The 26410-nt window shown below is 30.5% G+C and overlaps 1 protein-coding gene across 7 annotated transcripts in view; it reads right to left on the bottom strand.

Annotated features, from left to right (window-relative positions):
- The window catches only part of LOC142332222 (uncharacterized), a 112597-nt gene extending 103196 nt beyond the window's left edge, over positions 1-9401 (bottom strand). For 5 of the 7 annotated variants that reach the window (XR_012758227.1, XR_012758228.1, XM_075378510.1 and 2 more), the window contains exons 1-2: positions 9257-9401; positions 3463-3611 (exon numbers count right to left, since the gene is read on the bottom strand). The gene's annotated coding sequence lies outside the window, so the exon portion shown is untranslated. The remainder of the gene's footprint in view (positions 1-3462; positions 3612-9256) is intronic. The other 2 variants (XM_075378511.1, XM_075378513.1) reach the window with 1 other exon arrangement.
- Between the last annotated feature and the right edge of the window lie 17009 nt (positions 9402-26410).

The following is a 26410-nucleotide window of genomic DNA, read 5'->3' as shown; positions in this document are numbered from 1 at the left end:
TAGTTCAAATAATTTATATTTATCTTTTTTTTTTACACCAGGTAAAAATATTAGACTCTTTGGCTCGTGGTGCAAGAGGAAAAACAATAACGGTAAAAAAATCGTCCATCACAGATAATAATAATGACTGTCACGTACAGTTAGAACAGATTAAATTATTTATTTATTTTAAAATGATATTTAAAGAGCAAAAATTTAAATGTTACTAACGGAATAAAATAATCTAAATTGAAAATAGGTTAAACGTTTATATAATTCCTTAATAATAAAACATTTTCTAATAATAAGAACTTTAAAAGTCTTTTAAGACGTTAAGATTTATATTTATTTATTTATTTTTATTAATCTTTACGTTTTAGATAAATCTTGTTTATATATATATATAAAACTATAAATAAACGATATTCTAATCTTAAAAAACCCAAAGGTAATAAACTAAGCTGGCTTAATACGCACGCACGCACGCACGCGCGTGCAAACACACACACACAATCATATAACACATGAATATATTTATTTACGTTTCGTTAAGTTTATATGTAACTTTTAAGTATGTATATATCCACGCAAATGTTTCAAATATATGAAATACTAAAAATACTTTTATTACTGACATGTTTTTGGTATTTTGAAGTTATAAGTGGTGCGGATTTTGCCCAATTTTTTTTCTTTTTATTTCATTTATTTTCTTTTCCGTTTCAATTTACATTTTTCTATTTTTTTTTATGTAATATTTTTTTTTTGTCTTCAGTCATTTGACTGGTTTGATGCAGTTCTCCAAGATTCCCTATCTAGTGCTAGTCGTTTCATTTCAGTATACCTTCTACATCCTACATCCCTAACAATTTGTTTTACATATTCCAAACGTGGCCTGCATACAGAATTTTTTCCTTCTACCTGTCCTTCCAATATTAAAGCGACTATTCCAGGATGTGGCCTATAAGTCTGTCTCTTCTTTTAACTATATTTTTCCAAATGCTTCTTTCTTCATCTATTTGCCGCAATACCTCTTCATTTGTCACTTTATCTACCCATCTGATTTTTAACATTCTCCTATAGCACCACATTTCAAAAGGTTCTAATCTTTTCTTCTCAGATACTCCGATCGTCCAAGTTTCACTTCCATATAAAGCGATACTCCAAACATACACTTTCAAAAATCTTTTCCTGACATTTTAATTAATTTTTCATGTAAACAAATTATATTTCTTACTGAAGGCTCGTTTAGCTTGTGCTATTCGGCATTTTATATCGCTCCTGCTTCGTCCATCTTTAGTAATTCTACTTCCCAAATAACAAAATTTTCTACCTCCATAATCTTTTCTCCTTCTATTTTCACATTCAGTGGTCCATCTTTGTTTTCTACTACAATGTAATATATATATATATATTATAATTTTTGACATACAAACAATTTTATTGAATAATTTGGAAAATTACATTTTCGCCTCGTTTTATTTTCCTTATCTATCGTAGTTTATGATTATTAATTATACAAGTGTCTTTTAATTTTGTTTTAAATTTTACGTTAGGTCGATTCGTCTTGTTCAAAGTATTTTTATATTTAAAAACAAATTATAATAAAAAAAATAAAAGATTAAAATTAAAAATACTAATATTTAAAAATGTCTTTAATATTAACCGGCCCATCTACCCACAATCTGCACCCTCGGGAGTCAAGTCAGCCCAGGCGAATCCCAGAGGCAAATCTACCCAGAGGGCTCTACTTCCTTCTGTACGTTTATATATATTTCCGAATAATCGTCATCTTAGAACAAGAGTGTACCTGATGCGTGAAAAAGTTAGCCTTCAACCTATTAATAAATAATCCGTTTAAATTTTGAAAATCGGATGAATTTTTGTAGATATATTATAAGAGCACCTCATTGTACCTCCGAAAACAGCTCCCCAGGAGCAGCCTGTTTGTTATCGGTTAGTGGTGATGATCGGTCTAGCCTCCCCCGAGGTGCTCGCTTACCTCATCAATCTAGCCTCACACACAGTCCCCACGGGAAGCCCGTTATTATTAAACAGATTTTTTTTAAATTATTATTATTTTTTTTAACGTAAATTTAACGTTAAATTATTATTTTTGTAATTGTATTCATTCGATTGATTCGAATCGTTCAGTTCAAACCCGGCTCACACATAGTTAAAGATTTATAATTCAATTCATTAAAGTTTGTACTTCATATTGTAAATCTCAATTACGAAATATATATGTATTTTTGAAATGAAATAAATTTATCTAAAAATCTTTTCAGTTGCCAAGAAACACGGGTAAAAATTTAGTTGTGATTGATCGAGTAGTTTTTGTTTATCTCGAACAAACAAAAACTCTCTTTCTCTTTATATAATAGTGTAGAGTATATATAAATAGGCTATATACCTCCCTTTGATAAGGATTATTTTAAGTTAATTTATAGTCTGATTCTAACCCAGGATTTAATTAAATTTATTTGGAGATCATTATTAAAATTAGTTCAGCGGTCGCATAATGTTCAAACGATTAGTCTAGAGATTAAAATAAATAATTTTTAGCTAATTGGCCGATTCAGTTTTTCTTTAAAATAATTAACGTAAAAATAATATTTAAAATGGACCGAGCGATGAACAAAAAAGAAAAAACGCACAGAAAACGTGAATTAAAAGTAATATTACAGCCTTTAAAATATAAAAGTATCAAAATAAAAGCGTTTAAATAAATTCATAAAAAATAAACATAATATTTTAATAACTTTAATATTTAAATGTAAAGAAAAAAGGGAAGGTACATACGCTTTTTTTTATTAAATGTAACACGGAATAGGGTTACGCAATAATATATCGTGAAATGCGAAAGAATTACAGAATGATTTACAATCAAACTTTAATTTTTATCTTACCGTATTTAGATTGAAAATGAAATAACCTTTGAAATATTGGACTTATTTACGTTTGAGAAGTACCTCACTTAATAAAATTAAATCTTACTTATTTTTATTTATAACCTGTCACGTTATGTTATATTATACATACCGTATATGTTATGTTATTAGCGAATATATTTTGTGAGTGATGGGCTGTAAAGAATGCGGGCTAAATACAACTTATGTTTTATTATACAACGCAACTAATGAAATTTTTAATTACTTTTAAAAAAATCCTGCGGCTTTCGGTTTAACCGTTATGTAACTAATATATATATATATATATAATAAATCATTTTTCTCTGATGACTTAAGATTTATTAAATCAGGAACGGTCGTTTATTATATACTGATATACTGTACTAATTATTTATTTTCATTCTATCCTGAGTATTAAAGATTTAATAATTGGACTGATTTTTAATGTTGGCCTTTTAAAAATTAAAAAAAAAACCATAAAATAATTGGCTACTACAATAAATTATATTGTTATATGAATTGTAAACTGGTTTAGGAGAGAAGTTAAAATACGTAAGATGTTTACTTAACATACCTTATATTTTAAAAAATTAATTTTGCAGATGAATTACTTCTCTATGAAAACATTTTGTTGCGATTTCTTAAAACATTTTACGTGGTACCGGAGTAAAATTTCAGCAGGAATTCCCCAGATTTCGAATCTTGTACAGAAAAGTGAAGCAACTATTACAAAAAAAAAAAAAATAATTGATTTTATATGATTTACATGTATGATAATTTATTAAAATATAGATCTGTTCTGTCGTATAAATCAACATTTGTTCTATCGTATTTTAAATTTATAAAAATACATCAAAGGGTTTGCATAATTTCCTGACTTTAAGCTTCAAAAATTTTAATCTCAAATTCCACATAGATTTTTTAAATATTAATGATTTAATCGAGCTATATTTACAGTACGATTACGAAAAAGATCAATATATTCAGTAAAAAAAAAGAAAAGTGGGTCCGATTTTGCAGCATTAAAAAACATATCGATTAAAAAGAAAGCTTGCAAAATACTACGTGATATATATATATATTTTTTTTGTCTTCAGTCATTTTAAATAAATTATAAAAACTGCGCCACGCTTTAATTTAACTAAATATTTTCAATACTTTTAATTTTAAATTTAATAATTATTAAATTTATTTATTTTTTATGTATTGGTTATTTATTAGATATTTATATAATTTATTTTTTACTTTTCAGTTCATTTTTATATTTGTTAATATATTATTTTTTTTTTTTAAATTCTCAATTTGATTTAATTCTTATTTTTTACTTTTTAGAGGATTTTTCTAATTTGTTTCCTTTTTTTATTAATGTTAATATTAATATTAGTTAAATGAAAGCTTTTTTAAAAAGTAATTTTTTAATATAATCAAATATATTTTATTTTTTTATTTTTATTTTTTACTTTTTAGTCTTAATGAACAATAAACTTTTTACATCCAAAAAAAATATTCTTAATAATATTTATATCTGAATATTATTGTTTGTTCAATTTTGTTGGTTTATTAAGACTAAAAAAAAAGTAAAAATATTTATTTTTACCCATTGAAGTTACATACGTGTCTCAAATTTCAATCATTTTCATACGATAGTTCATAAGAAATGAAAATTTTCAACTAAATGTATGAATTTAGCGTAAGGGTAGCGCGTGGGGGGTGAGTCATAATCAAATTCCGACACCGTAGTGCTGTATTGTCATCGAAGTTACATACGTGTACCAAATTTCATTGATTTTCATACGATAGATCCAAAGATATAGCAGTTGTAAGATTTGATTATTCCTAAAGAGAGTTAATAAAAGCTTTGTTTGTTTATTAAGACTAAAAAAAAAGTAAAAATATTTAGTTTTACACATCGAAGTTACATACGTGTTTCAAATTTCATTGATTTTCATACGATAGTTCATGAGAAATAAAAATTTTCACCAACATGCATGAATTTAGCGTAGGGGTATAGTGTTGTTGGGGTAGGGGTGGGTCATATCCAAATTCTAACACCGTAGTATTGTATTGTTATCGAAGTTACATACGTGTACCAAATTTCATTGATTTTCATACGATAGATCAAAAGATTTGATTATAACTAAAGCAAGTTAAATAAAAGCTTATAATAAAGTATAAGTTTTATGAAAGTATTGAAAAAAAATTGCTCTTGTGTAACCGCTGACCGACTATTCCTGATTCAGTGTCTTTAATTGAACCCAACTATAATCGAACATAACACTATGTGAATAATATTTTAGTCAAGAAGTAAACACTCGTGAAAACCAGCGACGATTAATTCCATTTATTTGAATCTCGATAAGAAAAATGCGTCAGTATTACATTAAATTGTGATAAGGCTTCTATTAATCTAAAATAAATAAATTTTAATAAAATAGAGAATATAAAAACATTTTTATCGACCTGAAAAATGTCTTAAGTTTTCATCCCTCGAAGCAGGCAATAAGAAATGTGCAGTTAACACGACATTTTATGGTGCCTATGTACGCTTTATTGCAGTTCATTAATTATCTATGTATACACGAACCGACAGTGTCTGTATATGCCTTATTACAACATGCAAGTTTTATGTAATTATGCGTGTAAATTTCTGTCAGTCGCTAACCGCAAAGCAATAATTTTGATTTAATTATATATTTTATTTTTAACTTTAACGGCTGTATACTTACATTGCTATATATAAGGAAGATTATTAAATCGAGGTTTTGTAAATTTTGATTTTCATACCCCCCTTGTAACAAAAAATTGGTACTCTTTCGGAATTTCCCCCAACATTTTTTTATTTATTTTTTAACGATATATGACGAATCGTACTACCAACGAAACTTAAACATAACCCACGCTCGCTTCGCTCGTTAACCTCGTCTAATTAATGTTAAATATACAAATTATAAACAACAATGACGCAATTTTTAATGATGGTTAATGGAGTAGAGTTTGTTAGATTTTTATTTATGTGAATTTCTATGACGTCACCGACGTAAGGATGAGGAAGATTATTCAATTCAATTTAATACGTCAACAAATTAGTAAATTTCATTCTGTAGTATATTATCGTTCAGTAAAATAAGTAATTGTGTTGTGCTGATAAAAGAAATCCCAATTATGGTTTATAATAAATGTTATGTTTCAAAATATATTACATAACTTTTTAATTATACTCTCGTTTCTCCAAAATAATTTCATCTAATCATTAAAATATATGCATATTTAATGAATATTGCTCAATATTAAGAGTATATATCATTAAAAAATAAAAAAAACTTTGATGGGAGAGAAATTCTTTGGTGGGGAGAATCAAAAGTCGTTATACCTTATTAATTAAACCCGAAAGCCTTAGGATTCCCGTTATTTAAACAAAAACAACAATAGAAAAATATTAAAAATAGAAAAAGAATTTTAACAAAAATGTTTTATGAAACTTTCACGAACGGTCGAAAATAGATAACCAAACGATATATTTGAATTCTTTAAAAACAGAAAAACTGAATTAACATGCTTTTCAAAATTTAGAAGCATTTGAACGAAAAGCAGATATTTTGAAAGGAAATGTAGGTAAAATTTTTAGTAAAAAATTCAAGAAGTTAAAATAAAAAATAAAAATCAAGAATTAAAATTCAGCGGTAAATATCTAGGGAATATCGCATGTGGCATTCGCGTCGGTGGCATACTGACTGAGGCACGAACGAGGCTGAGAGATGCCTTTCGCCGAGCTTTTGAAGATGACTGCCGGTATAGCCCGTAATGGATAGTTATGGAGGAGGTGACGTGTCGAACTGTCACATGATGGATGTCTTCCCCTACGGGGTCAGTACACATCATTTAATCCACCGGGTTGGTCTAGTGGTAAACTCGTCATCGTAAATAAGCTGATTTCGAAGTCGATAGTTCTAAGGTTCAAATCCTAGTAAAGGCAGTTACTCTTAAACGGATTTGAATACTAGATCGTGGGTGCCGATGTTCTTTGGTGGTTGGATTTCAATTAACTACACACCTCAGGAATGATCGACCTGAGACTGTACAAGACTGCACTTCTTTTACAGTCATATATGTATATATATATATATATATATATATCATTCTTATTCTTCATTTGAAGAAATAAATTACAGAAGCTAAATAGAAAAAGAGAGAAAATAGAGTATACATCATTAGTAAGGCATATATGGAATCCGAGCAAACATGAACATATCGAAAATTTGGGATAATTATATGTAACGCCTTACTAATCAAAAAACTTTAACCTTTATATATTCCAAAATTTATTTCCAAACCTTTTCTGATCAAAGCCGAAATCAGATAAGTAACAAATTAAATATCAATTTCAAATTAAAAATCAATTAAATTTTGATTAATCAAAAAAAAAAAAACAATTAAAATCGATTTTTAATTTTGATTGACAAAGAATATAAATGCATCCAATAACTCTGGAAAAGAAAAAAAAACACAAATTGATAACCTGAATAGTTCCAAAGGATTCCAAATGAAATATTTAGAGGAGACAATCCGCAAAAAGGAAAATGGTGTATAAAAGAACCGGGTAAGTAAGAAAACGTATGGAATAATTAAAGGGATCTACAAAAAAAAAATGCCTTTCACAAATTAAAAAATACCGCAATAATTAATCTTCTTTCTTTTTCCTGTTTAGCCTCCGGTAACTACCGTTCAGATAATACTTCAGAGGATGATATGTATGAATGTAAATGAAGTGTAGTACATTCTCAGTTCGACCATTCCTGAGATGTGTGGTTAATTGAAACCCAACCACCAAATAACACCGGTATCCACGATCTAGTATTCAAATCCGTGTAAAAATAACTAACTTTACTAGGACTTGAACGCTGGAACTCACGACTTCCAAATCAGCTGATTTGGGAAGACGCGTTAGCCACTAGACCAACCCGGTGGGTGCAATAATTAATCTAGAAAGTGGAAAGTTTAAACATCGCAATGTTTAAACCTAAACGGTAACCTAGAAATAGACAAATTTAGAAAAAGAGATAGAGGAATTTTAGGATCCAAAACCAAAAGAACGAAAACTGGAGAATAAAATATAATTCCGTAACGTACAAAAAAAAATTCGAAAAAATTTTCGTCCGATTCGATAAGAAATAATTAATGTTTCACGGGTATCTTTCACTGATGTAAAAGGAAAATTATTCGAATTCTTTTGAATAGCAAAATCGAATTGATTCAGTTCTCAGAAGAACGGACTAAAAAGGAAAACAGATCTTTGATAAAGATATTCGGTGCTTACTTATTCACGCCACCGCAGCTATAGCTTTATTTAAAAACAAAAAGTAGTCAATCGGATTTCGGTGGAAAATGGCCGAAACAGATTCAAAACAGAATATAAATGGTTATTTATATTTATTTATTTTATAAATATAATTAAACCAAACTTAATCTACACTCGCTTCGCTCGCTAACCTTGACTAATTAACACCGTAATTTTTTTAGCATTTATTTAATAAATAATTGCAATAATTACTGAATTTATTAAATAAATACTCAAAAAAATTACGGCGTTAATTAGTCAAGGTTAGCTAGCGAAGCGAGCGTAGGTTAAGTCTGGTTAAATTATATTTATCACATAAATATTTATTTATGTTAAATTGACCCATTTTCCACCGAAATCCGATTGACTACTTAGTTTTTAAATAAAGCTGTAGCTGCGGTAGCGTTAATACGTAAGTACCAGAAATTCAAAATAGGCAAATTTTTAGAGGGGAAAAGCACGGCACAGTAAAATGAAGAAGTAATAGAAAAAGTAAAACAACATAATATTATTATTGTGTAAATATTATTAAAAAATATTATTTTTATAAAAAAGTTATTACTTAAATGTATCAGGTAAAGAAAATCTGGATCATCGAAAGATGTACAACCGAGATTCCGATTATCAAGATTTCAGGTTTTTCTAGATAATCATCTAGAAGATCATCATTCATCATTGTGAACAAATAATCGTTTTTGTATTTTAAAAAAAGAAACGAATAAAAATCTTTAAAAAAATTTTTTTAACGAGACCCGGATAATCGCAAATATGTAATTATTAGTAAAGGCTACATGGTAACATAATAATAATAAAAGAATTAATTAATTATGTAGATATTATTAAAAAAAAATAAAATAAAAAATATTGAAAGAAACTGATTTAAATAAAGATGATACGTTGTTAAAAAAAAAGTTCCGGTTTATCGAAGTCGTACTGTTAATATATTTTATAAATTATTTTGCAAAATAAAACATTTTACGTTAAAAAAAAATAAAATTCTTAACAAGAAAACAACTGATTGAATTTTACTTACAATAATTAGTAGAATAAAGCTGAAGGAATTCTTTCCTACTTAAATGCGTCATTTTTTTTATTATTAATATATAACAATTTAAACCACAGAGTTGCATCTGATGTCTAGGTTAGATAAATGAAATACTGTAAATAAGCCTAACTATGTTCAGTCAATCGGTTATGATGGACAGTTGTTTGTCACGATCAGCTTACTCCCACCACTGTTGCCAACTTAAGAATCTAACTATACGTACGATTTATAACCCTTGTTTAACGAATAACGCAGTATTTTGAACAAATCAGTTTCCGCTTGGCTGTACTGCTTAATGAAATGTGTTGTTACGCTACTGTTACGTTTTATATGAACAATTAAGTAAAAACTTCACCGTTGTTATTTTATGTATTTATTAATTTATAATTAGTCTTATTACATGATTAACTTATTTAAATAGAGTTGTAATTTTTGTACGATGTGTCGTGAAATATTCAACAAAAATGAACGGTGAGTTTTACCTATCATTTTTTTTTTACTTTGTTATAATATTTAAACGAGAAAAAGTATTGTTATCAAGCAAAATGTATTTTAAAAAATAAAACAAATTTGGATTAAAAAAAATCATTATACTCGTTTACGGATGTTATTAGGTTCATAACATGTTCTACATGTTATTAGGGTAACCTATTTTTGGTTGTATATATATATTTAGAAAAGGTTTAAACGTAAATAATGAAAATATGATTGTTTGCACATTTTTTGCATTCTGATAACAATTAAAGTTTTGTTTGGGGGTGGAACAAACTGCATAAGTACCTAGTTTAACCTCAAACATCGAAAACCCATTTAAAAAAAATAAATCAAATTTTACACGAACATTTGGCTTTCTCTCTGTATACATATGTATGTATTTGTGTAATGCATATACACTACATATATAACTGTACCAATAAAACAACTTGTCCTAACGTGACTGACCGATTTTCATCATCGCCCTGCAAAAACTAATGAAGATAAATGAATGAAAATTTGTATAAATTTTCTTCTTACGATGAAAGTGTATAATAATGAATTGATTTTTTTAAATTCGTAGTTTAAAGAGTTGAAATGGAATAATAAAAAAATTGAGTATTTTTTTAAATTTTTCGTTAAATTTAGATAACAACTTTTTGATATCTAAACATGATTTTTGGAATGTGTAATCTTCCTGTGAATATGTAAAAATTTATTTTTAAATTTTTTTTAAATTTCGAGTGTAAAAGAGTTAAAATAAATATTGAATTTCTTTTTGAAACTTGGTTATTTTTTTAATTTCTCGCTGACAAATGAGAATATCAAAATGGATTTATGGTACATGATTTTAATGTAAAACTTTACAAGAAAAACGATGGCGTAAATCGTTTGTTCATAAAGTCTTTCGTTCTCGAGTTAAAAGCAATCGAATTGAAAAAAATCCGGAAAAATCACAGTAAAAAATAAAACTTTGTTAAACTTTCCGTAGTTTCTTTTAACTTTCCTGGTATGATAGTTCTAAAACAATGCTGCGAGAAGGAAAGCCTGGTAATGAAGTCAAAAAATTAAAGTATAATTTTTTATTTTTCAACTTTTCATGACCCAGGGACCCCAAAAAGACGAAAAACGTTGTGGGGGGGGGGGGTAATATTTTTATAGCTGCCGCGGCAATGAATCTTCAAGCTTGGACTACAGCGGTTAGTACAGTGCTTGTTATCCAAATTGAAAACATTCGTTTTATTTTTTAAGCGCAGAAGCAAAATTGCTTCTACGCAAAAATCTTGTAAATACAACTTATATTTTTGTGTTGGATGTACGAGTATTATGGATTACTTTTAAATATTTTCTAATTCTGTCATTTATACTTTATAAATGATTAAGACTTTTGCCGTAAAAAGAAATGTTATAACAATTTATCCTATTCTCAACAACTATTATAACTACGTCAACAGACAAACGTTAAATGATAAATTTAACTAACATTTATTATAATGGCCTGAAATAAATAAACATAGTTTTTAATTTATCCTGATTTTATTTATTGTAAAAACAAACATGGTCAAACCAATTATTATTACTTAGGAAAGTTACCTTTCTTAGAATCATATCAAGAAAAAAAATAGCCATATTATTGGCAATTAAATTTGACATAATTTATGTAATTAAAGCAAATTAAATTTAAAAGATGTAATAATGTTCAACAAATTAGCCGTATATTGAGGTTATTAAAATTTCAATAAATTGAGTTAAGCGATTCAGTAGAAACACAATACATCTTACGAAGACCCATTCGCTGTTACGTAATGACACAGATGTTTTGCTAAAAGTAAAAAGAATGAATGACTGGAATTGCTGGAGTCGCACCAAGCACAAGATTCGTTGTGCCGCCTGTACGTACGTGCGTTGGCGTGATTGAAGCTTAATAACCTTTGACTGAGTAACCGATTTTGATGTAATTTTGTACTAAGACTCGTGTAATTTGTTGGGGCAGGTGTTAATAAAATTTTGTGGTCAATATCTCCAGGAGGAACATTTTTTAAACAAAATCCCACTTTATATTAAGTGCAGAATATGGACGCATACTTATTTTACTACTTAAAAAAAAAATTGCTCCAAAATTCGCCCTATTCCAAAAATCGAAATATTCTTGCATTTTATATTTTTTAACCGAATTTTTACTTCAATATCTTCGTAGATGTAGTAGTAGTGGTGAAAGCGATCCAGAAAATCATATTTGGGGCCAATATTAGGGGTAGGGGGCCCATCAAAGTTTAAAAATATCGATTTTTCAAAACTTTGTTGGGTTTATTTAAACTTTTAGTAATGATACTAGCTGCAGGGCGTGTCTGCGGCACGCTTCCGCAGCTAGGCCTTCTGGGCGGATTGCCCTGGCGAGCGGCGTTTCTGAATGGGATTATTCCTATTGTCCAAAGTTGATTACCACTTGTGTAAAAATTGATATAACGTAAGTTAAATTAGAAATTTAACTGTAGAAATTGATACTACCGAATCGGATTTTCCGCTAGTCATCGGTACATGCCGGTGCCTACGTTTTGGTATAATTCATTATTTTACGAAGAAAAACAATCACATAAATAAATAAAAAATATGTAAAAAAAAAATATTTATAAAACACTCCTATTAAATTAAACGGACTAAAAGTTAAAAAATAATTAAACATTTTTTAATTAAATTTCTATGACGTGCTGACTTTCACGTAATCTTACATATCACCATCAAAGCTTGATGATGTCAAATCCATTCTGATATACCGTCCTAAAATTATTTTCTACCTTTTATTACGTTTAATTTAAGAGTGGTGTTTTAAAAAATATTTTTTTTTTTATTTTTTATTTTCTACTTTTTAGTCTTCATAAGTTTATACCTTACAGCTGCGCTAGTGCACAGGTTTGAGCTTATATTGCGAAAGATCGGATCGGTACGTTTTACGATGGGTGAGTGCAATAAAAACAGGGTTAAACGATTTAATTTCCGGATAACCAAGATCCGGTCGATCAAGAGTTGCGTTAAACAGTTAGCGCTCGACCTGCTGATACATACGCCGTTTGAATCGTGAATATCGGACGACCGATTGCCGAGATATTACGATGGCACTCCATCGCACCCCCTTCGCAATTTCAAAACGGCGCCCCAGGGGCACTTGAAAATTATATCATCCGATGGATGATATAATCTTCCAGGGGTATCTGATGGATACCCCTGGAAACAAATCGCGTTAACGCCGAGGGGGGCCCGGAAAAAGTTTTCAGAGTGATAGGACCAATCGGTTTTGAGATATTTCCGATTTTCGTCCAAAAAATCCGATCCGGTTAAAAAGTATTAAATTTTGCCAAAACTCCGATATATATTTTGCATATATATCGATAGATATCGATATATAATATAAAATAATATCGGTATATCGATATATAATAATATAACAAGTATACAGGCCTCAGATTAATAGTAGAAGGAAGATTAAAGAAAAACAAACCAACGTACTTGGCGTTTATAGACCTAGAAAAGGCATTCGATAACATAGACTGGAATACAATGTTCAGCATTTAAAAAAAATTAGGGTTCAAATACAGAGATAGAAGAACAATTGCTAGTATATATGAACGCCAAGAAAGTATCTCAACTTTGTTGTCAGATTTGTTTATTCGTATTACCGTCAGAATTACATCCAGTAACAAATTTTAGACAGTTAATGTTAGAATCAACGCCCCAAACACTTTTAATAATAGCCTTTACAACCATAAATGAAGCTATTAATAATAATAATGTACAATAACTAAAAATTTTCAATACTGCTATATATTAAATCATTAGATCAATTGATATTTAGTTTAATTATTTATTATTTAAAATTTTTTAATTTAATTATTATTTAAAAATTTAATTAAATGTTTTCGATCCTAATCTATATATATATAAAAATGAATGTTTGTCTGTCTGTATGTCTCTTATGCCTTCCTAAACCGTTCATCCGATAGCGATGAAACTTTGGGGAACGGTTGGACGCATGCCAGAGAAGGTTTCTGAATTAGTTTGGACCCGCTAGGTGGCGCTGGCGTCGACATATTTTGAAAAATTGTGTTTATGGTCCGATTTGCCTTATATTCAGAATGCATGTTACTTACATGGAAAGAATTATCTCTGCAAAAAATGAACCCGCTAGATGGCGCTGGGGTTGAGATATTTAGAAACATTATATTTATGGACCGATTTGGTTCATATTCAGAATATGAATACTAGTTACGTGAAAAGAAATATTTTTGCAAAACTTATACCCGCTAGGTGGGGCCGGTTCGAGATATTTAAGAAACAAACAAATATACAAACAGACTTTTTTATTCTATATGTATATATATATATATATATATATATATATATATATATAAGGCATGTTCGTATGTGTGTCCGATAAAGACCAAAAAACTAATGGACTGATTTACGCGCGGGCAAAAGGTAAAAAGGGAAAAGTGGAAAACGGGGAAAAGGGGAAAAGATGGAAAGAGAAAAGGGGAAATAGGAATCTGGGAGAGGGGAAGGGAGAAAGGTGAAAGGGAGATGTTGGAAAGGGAAAAGGGCAAGAAGAATAACTGAAAAGTAAAATTTGTGAAGTTCAGTTTTTTAATTTTTTTATAAAATTTTCAATTGTGTTCATTTAAACTTTCTCTCTCCCATTCTGTCTCTCACTCAATCTCTCTCTCTCTGTATATAACAATAGCGAAGCATTGCCGGGTCTGCTAGTTACTTAATAAAATAAATTTTGAAAGCGTACCATTCTCCTATAAATGTTCAAAATGCTTTCCCCCTACCGCTTGGCAAAGCGGTAATCTTAAATTATATCCGTTTAAAAATTTATCGTGTTTGTTGATATACGTCAAATTCGTTTCAACAGCTCGACAGCTGCGGTTTGCTCAACAGGTATCTGTCAAAAATGTGGGTCGTGTAGGATCCACCTGTTTATTTCTTTCGATCTGATTTCTAACGATCGCGTTTAAATAGCGCAGACATCTTTCATTTCAAAAAAAACTCTTTATGTTTTTTTTTTCATCTTGTCACTCCATTTACGATTTTCCTCTGCACTTTTGGAAATTCAGATTGATCTAACCTTTTTCTGAAAGTTTGTCTGTTCAGAATTCTGCTTTTTTAATTTATTCAGTATTTTAAAACGCTTTTCTGCTTCTGTAAACCGGTTTATATTTTTATTTTTAAAAAAATGAGAATTTTTAGTTAATTGATCTCGTTTTATGCAGGTCTACGTAAAAATTTTTATCTTCTTTTCGTCATTATATGTATATTAACAGGTCCGTCTAGCCAGAACTTGGCCCCTCAAGGCTCAAGTTCAGACGAATCTCGGAGCCAACTCAAGAGCTCCTCGGAGCCTCCCGGAACCAAGTGGTCTATCCCATGGACGCAGAGCTCGCCTCGCTCGCCATTCCCAATTTTCCAGGGTGACTGTCGATCTGGACACTTGTAGAGTTTGCTTCGGTCGCCATTTCCATCTATCCAGAGGGTTCTACTCGCTTGACCCATGCACTGTTCGTTTTCCTCTGACGACGAAAAATTCATAACTTATTTTTTTACTGTGATGGCAGAAATATAACAATGAAGTAAAAATTTCCGTTAACGAATATCTTTAATTCACAACTTCACCCTCCTTGGGGCCGAAGAAATAATGAATATTTTTAATTTCTTTACCTTCAAGGGAGCTAGGGCGTCTGTCGATGGCTGTCAATGCCCTTGGATAACACAAATGTATCCTGCAAATTTGAAAGTAATCGGTCGGTTGGTTCTAGCATGATGGTACAAAACTAACAGACAAATTTTATATATACATACATATATATATACCGAAAAATATAAAATATATATACCGATAAATAATATATATATATATACCGAAATGAAACGACTAGCACTAGATAAGGAATCTTGGAGAGCTGCATAAACCAGTCAAATGACTGAAGACAAAAAAAAAGTGTGTGTGTGTGTGCGTGTGTGCTAGTATATATACACTTCCAACTACTCGAGATATGTTAGATGGAGAGTGTACCTGATGTGCGAAAAAGTTATCCTTTAAGCTACTAACAATAACAAATACTCCGTTTGAATATAGAAAACCAGACGATTGTTTGCAGAGATATTATAAGAGCACTCGATTGTACCTTCCAAAACGGCGCCCCAGGGGCAAACCGTTTGTTACCAGTCGATGATGATGATCGATCTAGCCTCGCACAAGGTGTTTGTATTCATCACCACTCTAGTCTCATATGCATTCCCCTCTGGAAACCCATTATTATTAAACAGAATTTTTTTTAATTTATTTTATTTTATGTAAATTTAATTATATTATTTTTGTAATATTATTCATTCGAATAATTCAATTCAAGCCAAGTTCACATAGTGGTAGAGACTCACAGTTCGTTAATGCAATTCATTAAAGTTTGTGCTTCAACCGGCAAATCTTCACAGTTACAAATTTATATTTTATAGATTTTTCGAAAGTATATGTTTGGAGTGTCGCTTTATATGGAAGTGAAACTTGGACGATCGGCGTATCTGAGAAGAAAAGATTACAAGCTTTTGAAATGCGGTGCTATAGGAGAATGTTATGACAAATGAAGAGGTATTGCGGCAAATAGATGAAGAAAGAAGCATTTGGAAAAATATAGTTAAAAGAAGAGACAGACTTATAGGCCACATACTAAGGCATCCTGGAATAGTCGCTTTAATACTGGAAGGACAGGTAGAAGGGAAAAATTGTGTAGGCAGGCCACGTTTGGAATATGTAAAACAAATTGTTAGGGATGTAGGATGTAGAGGGTATACTGAAATGAAACGACTAGCACTAGATAGGGAATCTTGAGAGCTGCATCAAACCAGTCAAATGACTGAAGACAAAAAAAAAGAAAGATTTTTTGAGATGAAAATTCTTTAAATCTTCTGTTACAAAAAAAACATGTGTAAAAATTTACTTTTAGTTAATCGAGTAGTTTTTTTTTGTTTATCCCGAACAAACAAAAACCCTCTTCCTATTTACGTAATAGAATTTATATGAAAGGTTGAAATGAGTTTCATTATGCTTACGTGATTTGAAAACACGGTTAAATCATTGTAAATTAAAGAAAAGCCGGTACAAATTTATGAAAATAATTACGAAAGAATAATAATTAGGAGGCAATTCAAATTTACAATTTATTTTTTTTTGTTTGTGGACGAAAAACGTCTGGGCGTTATCATCGCCCGGAATTTTATTAATAAAACGGTAAAATAACTCCAAAATAATAAAACTTATAAGGTGTAAAATTAATATCAATCATATAATAAAAAATTATTAAAACAAGAAACAAAAAAGTAAAATAAAACTCAAAACTAATATCGCACGCAGGCGAAGTCTTTAAAATATAAATGTTAAAATAATCGAATAAAGAAACTATATAAAACTTACCTAATTCCGATGGGTTGTGCAAAAGGCTCTCTTCTCGGATAATAAAATTAAAGACAGACCAAAAAAATCAAAATTGAAAGTAAAGGTTAAAAATTACCAAAAACTCTTCTAGCATAAAAGTATATATGATAATATTCAATTTTTTGCAGTAACCTGGTACTGTGCAAAAACAGAAACATCCGGTCCAAAATTTCGTTGTTATTGTACAAAATATCACGGATGTTTCTAGGTAGATTAAACTTACGCCGCATAACATATGCAGTCCACGAGAATGTGGTGCAGAGTCATGCGGCAGTTGCATCTTGTGAATACGGGTGGGACTTCTCTTGACATTAGGTATTCGTGTGTGATCCTCGTATGTCCTATCCGTAACCGGCAGAGGACCGCTTCCTCACGATGAAACTTTCTGCAAGAGGAGCCCCATGGCAACACTGAATCTTTAATCCGTCGGAGTTTGTTATCGACCGTAGTCGCCCAGTCACTTTGTCACCTTGCTCTCAGCGATTGTTTTACACGATTAATAAAATCAAAGGTAGTAACTCGGGTGGTAAAAGGAGGTTGAATACACGCTTCTTTGATAGCATAATCTGCTCTTTCGTTACCTAGAATTCCTACGTGGCTAAGGACCCAGCAAAAACTTACTTCTGTGTTGAGATTACCTAACTCAGCGATTGCATCGTAAATTTCCATGACGATAGGATGTTTCGAATAAACGTTTTCTAACGCCTGGAGAGCACTACACGAGTCACTGCAAATAAGAATGTTTCTATATTTAGGGTTAACGATATTTAGAGCACTATTTATAGCGAGTAGTTCAGCGGTGAACACTCTCATAATACCGGGTAGGCCAAACATATAATTCATTGACAACAAAAGCACAAACAACGGTATCGTCTTGTTTCGATCCATCAGAAGGCTTTTTAAAAATAATTTTCCTTCAGATTTTCAAGAAAAATTTTAATAATTAGATAAAAATGTATAATTTAAATTTTAAAAGCAGGAGATAAATAAAGGAAGCTTCGGATTTTAGTTTTTAAAATAAGGAAGCGTTTGTTTAAGTTACAATCTTCCAGAATAAAAAGATAACTATTTTTAAATTACTTTTTTTTTTTAATTTTCAACGTTTTTATGTAGAATTGTAAACACATTTTTTTATTGTACGTGGTATTTTATTAAAAAATAAAAAAAAAAATTTTTTTGTTCGTGATAAAAAATTAAAACCAACTCTTATTTTTTCCATTTTTTTTTTTTTTAATATGAATTATTGAAAACGTTTTTAGTCCATTTAGGTTGAAAAAAATTAATGGTACCTGAGGGATAACGCCTAAAAATATAGCATTTAGTACACACTATAAAACTCACCCCATAACACCGCCAGAAATGTTTCTATCCATGACGTATCTACTGTACATCCAACACACTGCACGTACACGCTTTTTCAAAGATATCTTTTCTCTGTTTCTCTGGGGATTGCTTATTTTTCTTCTGTTGTTTTTTTTTTTTTTTACTCCTTTATACCTTACTTCTTGGTAAATTCATTTTTAGTTTGTAACACAAAACACGCGTACGTGTACATAACGCAATTACTGACCCGTGTCAGTAATTTGTTTTAATATAATGTAATATATGTCTGCATAATAACAATTTTATTTCATTTATTCTTTTATGGTGAATTATTCGATATATAAATACATTTTAATTGGTTTACCTGACGTCACCAAGATACCAGTTACATCTCTGTCGAGGACGGACAATAAATGTGTATTTATTCTGATTGGAACGTAAAAATTCGTTATGTAGATAACGTCAAGAAATTAACTAGTGGCTGGATAAATATTAATTTTATGAGATTATGTTTTATTACGTAAAATTTTAATTTTTTTATTGTACCATACGATATCTCATTTCTTAAATATGTAGATAAACGGCTGAGCGATACGGATGAAATTGTTAGAGTGGATCACAACAATTATGAGGTCGACAATTTTGAGTCTGTTGCATTATTTTTAATTCGGTTAGTAAAGAAAGTAAAAACAGCCCAAATAATCGATTATATTGTAAATAAAATTTTCAAACTTATTTATTTTGTGTATGTTGTCAGATATATGTACACCGTTTTTCATTAAAATATTTTAGACGTTCTTAAGTTATAAATTTTTATTGACAAATTACAAAATGATGGATATAGGGATAATGGAGCGAAATAGTGAATTTCTTTTCATGGACTTCTTTTGTTTATAAAAAAAATCGTTCAGAAAATCGTATTATTATTTCTGTATCTAATAAACATTTTTCAGTGTATCAGTATTTACAAAGAAAGGGTCATTTCTAAAGCGTTTGTTTTATGTTGAACGCCAAATAAATCATCGTGTGATTCAACATATTCAGCGTAGCACAGGCACTAGTACAAGGCGAATAACATGTCGAACTGGTTTGTCAGAAAACAAAGTGTGGCGAATAGTACAGAAAAAATCTTTATCCTTTCCGCCTACACAAGATCAAAAATTTGCAGCCAACAAATTACCCCGGGCGGGTAAATTTTCCATCGGTTTCTAGATGACGTCGATAAGGTAAATTCAATTTTATTTACTGGTAAAGCCACTTTAAGAGAAACTGAGTCTTCAATTCTAAAAATAATTTTTTATGGAGCGAAGGCAATCCACACGGTACTATTGAAAGTAGTTTCCAACGTAGATTTCAAATTGATGTTTAGTGTGGCATTATTAATGACAATATTTTGGGACCGTTCGTTTTAGATGAAAACTTTATTTTCATTAAAAATAATTTTCCGACTCTTTCGGAGGATATACCTTTACAAACTAGATTGAAAATGACTTTCCAGCAGGATGATGAAACGCCGCATTTTTCTTTAATATCTAGAAATCAGTTTGAATGCTAATTTCTTAAACCGGATTGGAAGCAGCGGAACGATCGATCGGCCACCACGATCGCCTGATTTAACGCTACTCGATTACTTTATTTGGGGCCAAATGAAGACTCTAGTATTCCGACAGAAACTTAATACTAAAGAAGAGTTACTCGTTAAAATACGACATGTTATTGAATTTATACGAAGCGATCCTGAGAAGATACGGAAAGCCATCGGAAATATTTTGCCGTCAGGCATAGTGCTCTATACATTGAGAACGGAATTTCAAAAGATTTATTTTTGTTGTTTTGCTGTATTAAAATATTTTTTATTATGTATAGAAAAAATAATACGATTACTGTCTATTTTTCGGCGCTTTGATTTCGTTTTCGTCCAAAGACCTGAGCTCCGATGCTCTAAGTTCTGGCTACATGGGCCGACTACTATAAACAGAGTGATTCAGGAGGATAGGCCAATACTTTGACAACTCATTCTACAGGCTAAAAATAAGAAAAAAGTTCATATAAATATAGGTCCGAAAACGCCTTCGTAAGCGAGTTATACAGGGTGAAAGATTTCACCCGAGTTTCAGTTCCTCCAGGTAAATTAAGGCTTTCTGAAATTCTGGGAAGGTCAATTAAGGGGAAAATTCAATTGTTTCTTATGGATTTTGAGCTAGGAAATCGAAAACAATAGGTCCCAGAATTGTATCTCGCTTAGTTTCGAAGATATCTCATGTAAAACACCAAAAATAGGGTCAAAAAACACATTTTTTTACGTTTGACGTACAATAACGTTGTTAAATTGGCAATAAATCATACATTTTTTAAACATAAATTGTAGAGAATTTAATTATAAGAAGATTGATGTAAATATTGTCAACAGAAAACTAGTAAAATTTTAAACATGTCGACTTTTGTTAACAACAAAACCGACGAAAACGTAGAAGAAAATATTACAATAAAAGAAAACAGATGTGTCTAGTAGGTATAATAATTTTAGACCTACGGAAAACAAGTTGGCAACACTGATTTTTTTCATCACAATTTGTTTAAATACTACTCATTATTGTCAGTTAATTGTGGTAATGTGTTAAATAACCTTTCGCTGATAAATCGTGTTTGCAGTAATACGTCGAATTCTTATCGTAAAAATTTCAGAAAACTGTTAAGAAGTGTAATTTTGTATTCATTTTACAGTGTATAAAAATCAAGTCTGTTAAAAAATAGGGAAATTCTGTTTAGTTTTGTTTTGAAAAATGCCGCGTATCTTCACTACTGCCGAATATGCCGACATGATTTTCGTCTATAGATTTTGCAATGGAAGTGCTGCGGCAGAGATTGCGGTCTTAAACATACAAAATTAAAATTTTTTATCTCCCTTTTTGATTTCTGCAAAAATAATATCATCAGGGAATCAATATTTTTCATCCATTTTCCTTGCGTACTTATTATACTCTAAAAGCATTTTTTGCAGTACTTATATTAACTTAAAAACAGAAGTCGAAAATGTGCAGAAAGGACAGATATCTTAATTTAATGATTATCACTATTAAAAATAATTACTATAAATTATTATTAGATAATGCAATATAAGAGTGACGAAAAAAATAAGTAGTACAGTTATAGACTACGATGACATACAGTAGACCTAAATTAAGTAGTGTAAGCAAATTGTTCTAGCTAATAATAGAATTACTATTATATGTAATATATAGTATTACATATATATTATAATAATAATGATACTTAAATTAGTATTACTATTTTTATTATTAAAATAGTATAGTGGGTCGTTTTAGTGTTAAGATGAGAGAAAAGGAGAAGAAATGAGTAAGAGAGATCGACGGAGAGGAAGAGGTTAGGAGTTAACAGAAGTTAGTTTTTTTTTTAACTAACTAGTAGCGCCTTAAGCGGCCAATACAGTTGTTTAATTCAGCCGACTAGTATTAGCCGGGTTTCTCAATTTTATTCTTCGAAATGTGTTACCCCTACAGGCATACACATCCTGCCTAATGTACCCAGATCTTATACGCGCGCGCGCGCGCTAACACACACACACAAAGAAAAGAAAGGCAGAATGTTCCACATGTAAAAATTTATCAGTGGGATCAGTAGTAAAGGCGATCGATGAACCGAACTCTCTGGTATATGTTATTATAATTTTTTTTTCTCTTATCTCTTTAACTTATAATAAGCTAAAAGAGCAGATGTATATATGTGTAAAAAGAAAAAAAAAACACGAGCGTGTTACGTCTCGACGTGACTTTCACTTACATTTTAAATCTAAAGATTGCATCGTAGTATATGTTAACATAGGCTATATTAAACATTAACTGTGTCACTCACGTATTTTAATTTACATGCGGTCATTTATTTATAATAAAAACCAGATGTTTTACCGTGCTTCACCCGAGTAGTTGATTCTATATAAGGAACCGTGCTGCAATCCATATCTTTAAAAAAAATAACGGATAGCATAAATTTTTTTTTTATATGAATAAGACCGATTGATTAGAAAAACGCAAAATATTATCGTACTTTGCATTTTTTTGTTAGACTTTTTTTAAATGGATATAAAATTAAAACTTATCTCTCCCCCATTCAATAACCCTCATATGTGCTAGACATTTTATAAATTTTTAATTTAAAAGGAATCAAGAAGTGTTAATTTTTTAACGTTTAGTGTGGTTAATTTTTTTCTCGGTTCTGTGTATCTATACAGTATATGCTAATCTGATAAATTTTCTATAACGGGCGTTTTGGAGTTCTTGATATTTCATGATCCTTTTTATTTGGACAAAATTAGTTATTTCATACTGTTAAAATTTTTTTTTCACAATTCAGTCTTTTATTTTGTTTTTTAATAAAGTTAAATTTCAGTATCCTGTATTCAAGATTTTCTTAAGTAATTTACACGAATATTTCAGAATTAAATTTTATGCATTCTAATTGAAAACAAAATCCAACTTAATTAACCATTTAAAAAAGTTTTCTTACGTCAAACTCAAAATCGTATTTTTCCCCATTTTTATTTTTACCCCTGTATTCTTGCCCACCGCCGTATTTTTCACTCCCAATTTTTGTATTAAACTAATGGAAGTACATTTCTGGTACCCATTTTTAAAAATATTTTCAGGTCAATAAACCATAAGAAGCAACTAAATTCGACTGTTAATTTACCTTCCCACAGTTTTAGGAAGTCTTCATTTCATCGGGGAACTGAAATCCGAAAGAAATCTTTCGCTAGCTCTAACTTTCTAACGAAGCGCTTTAGGGTTTATGTTTATATATCTTTTTTCCTATTATCTGCTATAGAATCTCCTCCTGAGAGATTGCTGTATAGTTTAGAATATATATATATACACGCACAGTATCCCCCAAAGAATAGAAGAAATTTTCAGGAAATATTCTATTTGTGAAAATAATGAAAAAAAATTCACATAAACATAACTCTGCAAACGCTTTATTTTCGAGTTAAGAAAAATTTCGCTCGGATTTCAGCTGTTCTAATAAAAAGAAACCCTACTGTAATTTTTGGAATCCAAATTAAGCATTACAGTTGATTTTTTTTTATGTAATTTGAACTGGGAATTATGATAAAATAGATCTGGCAACTGTACCCTCAGTAATTTTTAAGATATTCGACGTAAAATATAAAATTCGGTAGGGAAAAACGATTTTTTTTTTGTTGGTTTTATAGTACAGTAGCTTTATTAAACGACTACTAAATGAGGAAGATTTAGTAACAAATTTGCGGGAAATATAATTTTGACAAAATTAATGTAAATATAGCCGATAAAAAGTAAGTAAAAACTTCTAAAAATAGGTTTTTTATTGAAGCAAAACAGATAGATAATTGTATTATTCTTTCTGTACCTAATAAACATCTTTCATTGTATCAGAATTTACGAACGGTAACGTCATTTTCAACGCGTTCGTTTTCTGTTGAACGCCAAGTAAATTATCGTGTGATTCAGCAGCATATTCAATGCAGCCCAGGAACTAGTACAAGGGGAATTTCATGTCGCACTGGTTTGTCAAAAAAAAAAGGTGTGGCGTATCCTACGGAAATAAAATCTTTATTCTTTCTGCCTGCAGAAGGTTCAAAATTTCGTCGTGTTTTTTATTTGATAACTCCGGACTACCTGAAGAAATTCGAATGTAATCTCTGTATATGAGGTAGGTTAGTTGATTTTGGTGAAATAATCTGCCAAGGGGTACAAGAAGATATGGATCCCGTATCTCAAAGGGTACCTAAAGTTATTCACATAATTTAATAGATAAGGACTGGATGTTCTTCAACTTAAAAGAGGCTTCATTCCGTAGTTTAATGTGTATATAATAGTTTTTTTTAACCTCCGGGACCACCATTATTATTTCAGAGGATGAGATGAATGATTTGTAGCGTATGAAAATACCATACCTGATCGGGATTCGAACCCGGGACCTCCAGATGAAAGTCCGAGACGCTACCAGTCGCGCCAAGGAGGCCGGCCTCCATGGCAATAAACTAGCACAGGCGAAACGAGCCTTCAGTCAGAAATATAATTTGTTGACATCAAAAATTAATTTAAATGTCAGGAAAAGATTTTTGAAAGTATATGTTTGGTGGATGGAAAGTGGAAAGTGTATGGTGGATGATCAAACACTGTCATGGAAAAAGACAATTCCTTATGACAACATTCCTCTCCGCCTATTCTTATTCACTCACTATACAGCCCGGACTTGGCTCCATCCGATTTTCACCTCTTTGCTCACATGAAACGCTGGTTAGAAGGGCAATATTTTGGCACAGACATCGAGCTGCAGACCAGCGTAGAAACATGATTGAAAACAGCGGCTCCGTTCTATGACGAGGGTATTGGAAAGTTGGTACCACGTTACGACAAATGTCTAAATCGGAGTGGCGACTATGTAGAGAAATATCATAACTATGTATGTACTTGTTACAAATAATACATTTTTTATTTTCACTGTGGTTTTAATTTCGTGACCGATCGAACCTTGAAAAAAAATAATCCTCGTATATAAAAGACAAAAAATATATGCTATTTAATATTATCTGAAATTTATAAAATCAAAAATTTATTCAGAAAAAAAATCGGTACACATTAACTAGTAATATTTTAGAAGTTAAAATTAATATAAATATTGATCAAAATGATAAGTAACCCGTTTTTATGTATACAAAATGATTTGCAAATCGTGTCATATTATATTCATTCGTCAAAGAATAAAAATAGGTACAAACAACTGCAATAAGATTGAATCGGACAGATAAATCAAATTATGCACGTCACATTTTGAACAAGGAACATGAATATAGTGTAATTGATAGAACTATGAAATAAATAAAGGCTTATAATATGAATACGCGGGAAATTTAAAAAAAAATAATAAAAAATCGCTCTGGTCAAAACACATAAATGAACAAATGAACTTAGAATCTGATAGTATTTTTTCTGCATCGGTAATAAATTATTAACAGAATTTTAATGATTCTGAGCCTCTCTCTCTCTCTCTTTTCCTGTTTAGCCACCGGTAACTACCGTCTAGATAATACTTCAGAGGATGATATGTATGAGTGTAAATGAAGTATAGTCTTGTACATTCTCAGTTTGACTATTCCTGAGATGTGTGGTTAATTGAAACCCAACCACCAAAGAACACCGGTATCCACGATCTAGTATTCAAATCCGTGTAAAAATAACTGGCTTTACTAGGACTTGAACGCTGGAACTCTCGGCTTCAGCTGATTTGGGAAGACGCGTTCACCACTAGACCAACTCGGTGGGTTAATGATTCTGAGCCTAGTCTTTAACCGGATTACACGACAGGTTGCTTGAATGTTTCTTGTAAATATATACTTTAATATATACTTTGATGTTACATGTTTAATTCCCGTTTACATAGCTCGATAACAGAGCTATAGCTTTAGAAGGGAAATTATTGTAATCTATCCAATTTAGGCATATGCGGTTTATTCCGAAAGCATCCTAACGTTTTGACAAAGAACATAAAAAAACCGGATGGAAATATTCCAGATTTTAATGTTCCTGTGTGTGTGTGTGTGTTCGGTGTCGGCCTGTAAATCGTCTTATATCTCCAGAACTACTGGACCGATTTTGACCAAACTCAGTCAGATTAATTCTACATATGAGGCATTGATGCCATTAAATTTTCAACTTTAAAGGTGAAAGGGGTGAGACTGTAGAGCAAGGTCACCCTCATTATCTCAAGATTTCACCTAATTAAGGTGAAATCTTAGGCACATTTGTTAACGATTGTAAAATAACAATATTTGCAAAAAGACTTTTTTTTCAACCTCGCACCCC

Source organism: Lycorma delicatula, chromosome 11 (genome assembly GCF_047948215.1).
Source record: "Lycorma delicatula isolate Av1 chromosome 11, ASM4794821v1, whole genome shotgun sequence".
Classification (NCBI taxonomy): Eukaryota; Metazoa; Arthropoda; class Insecta; order Hemiptera; family Fulgoridae; genus Lycorma; species Lycorma delicatula.
This window is presented reverse-complemented; position numbering and strand designations above follow the sequence as displayed.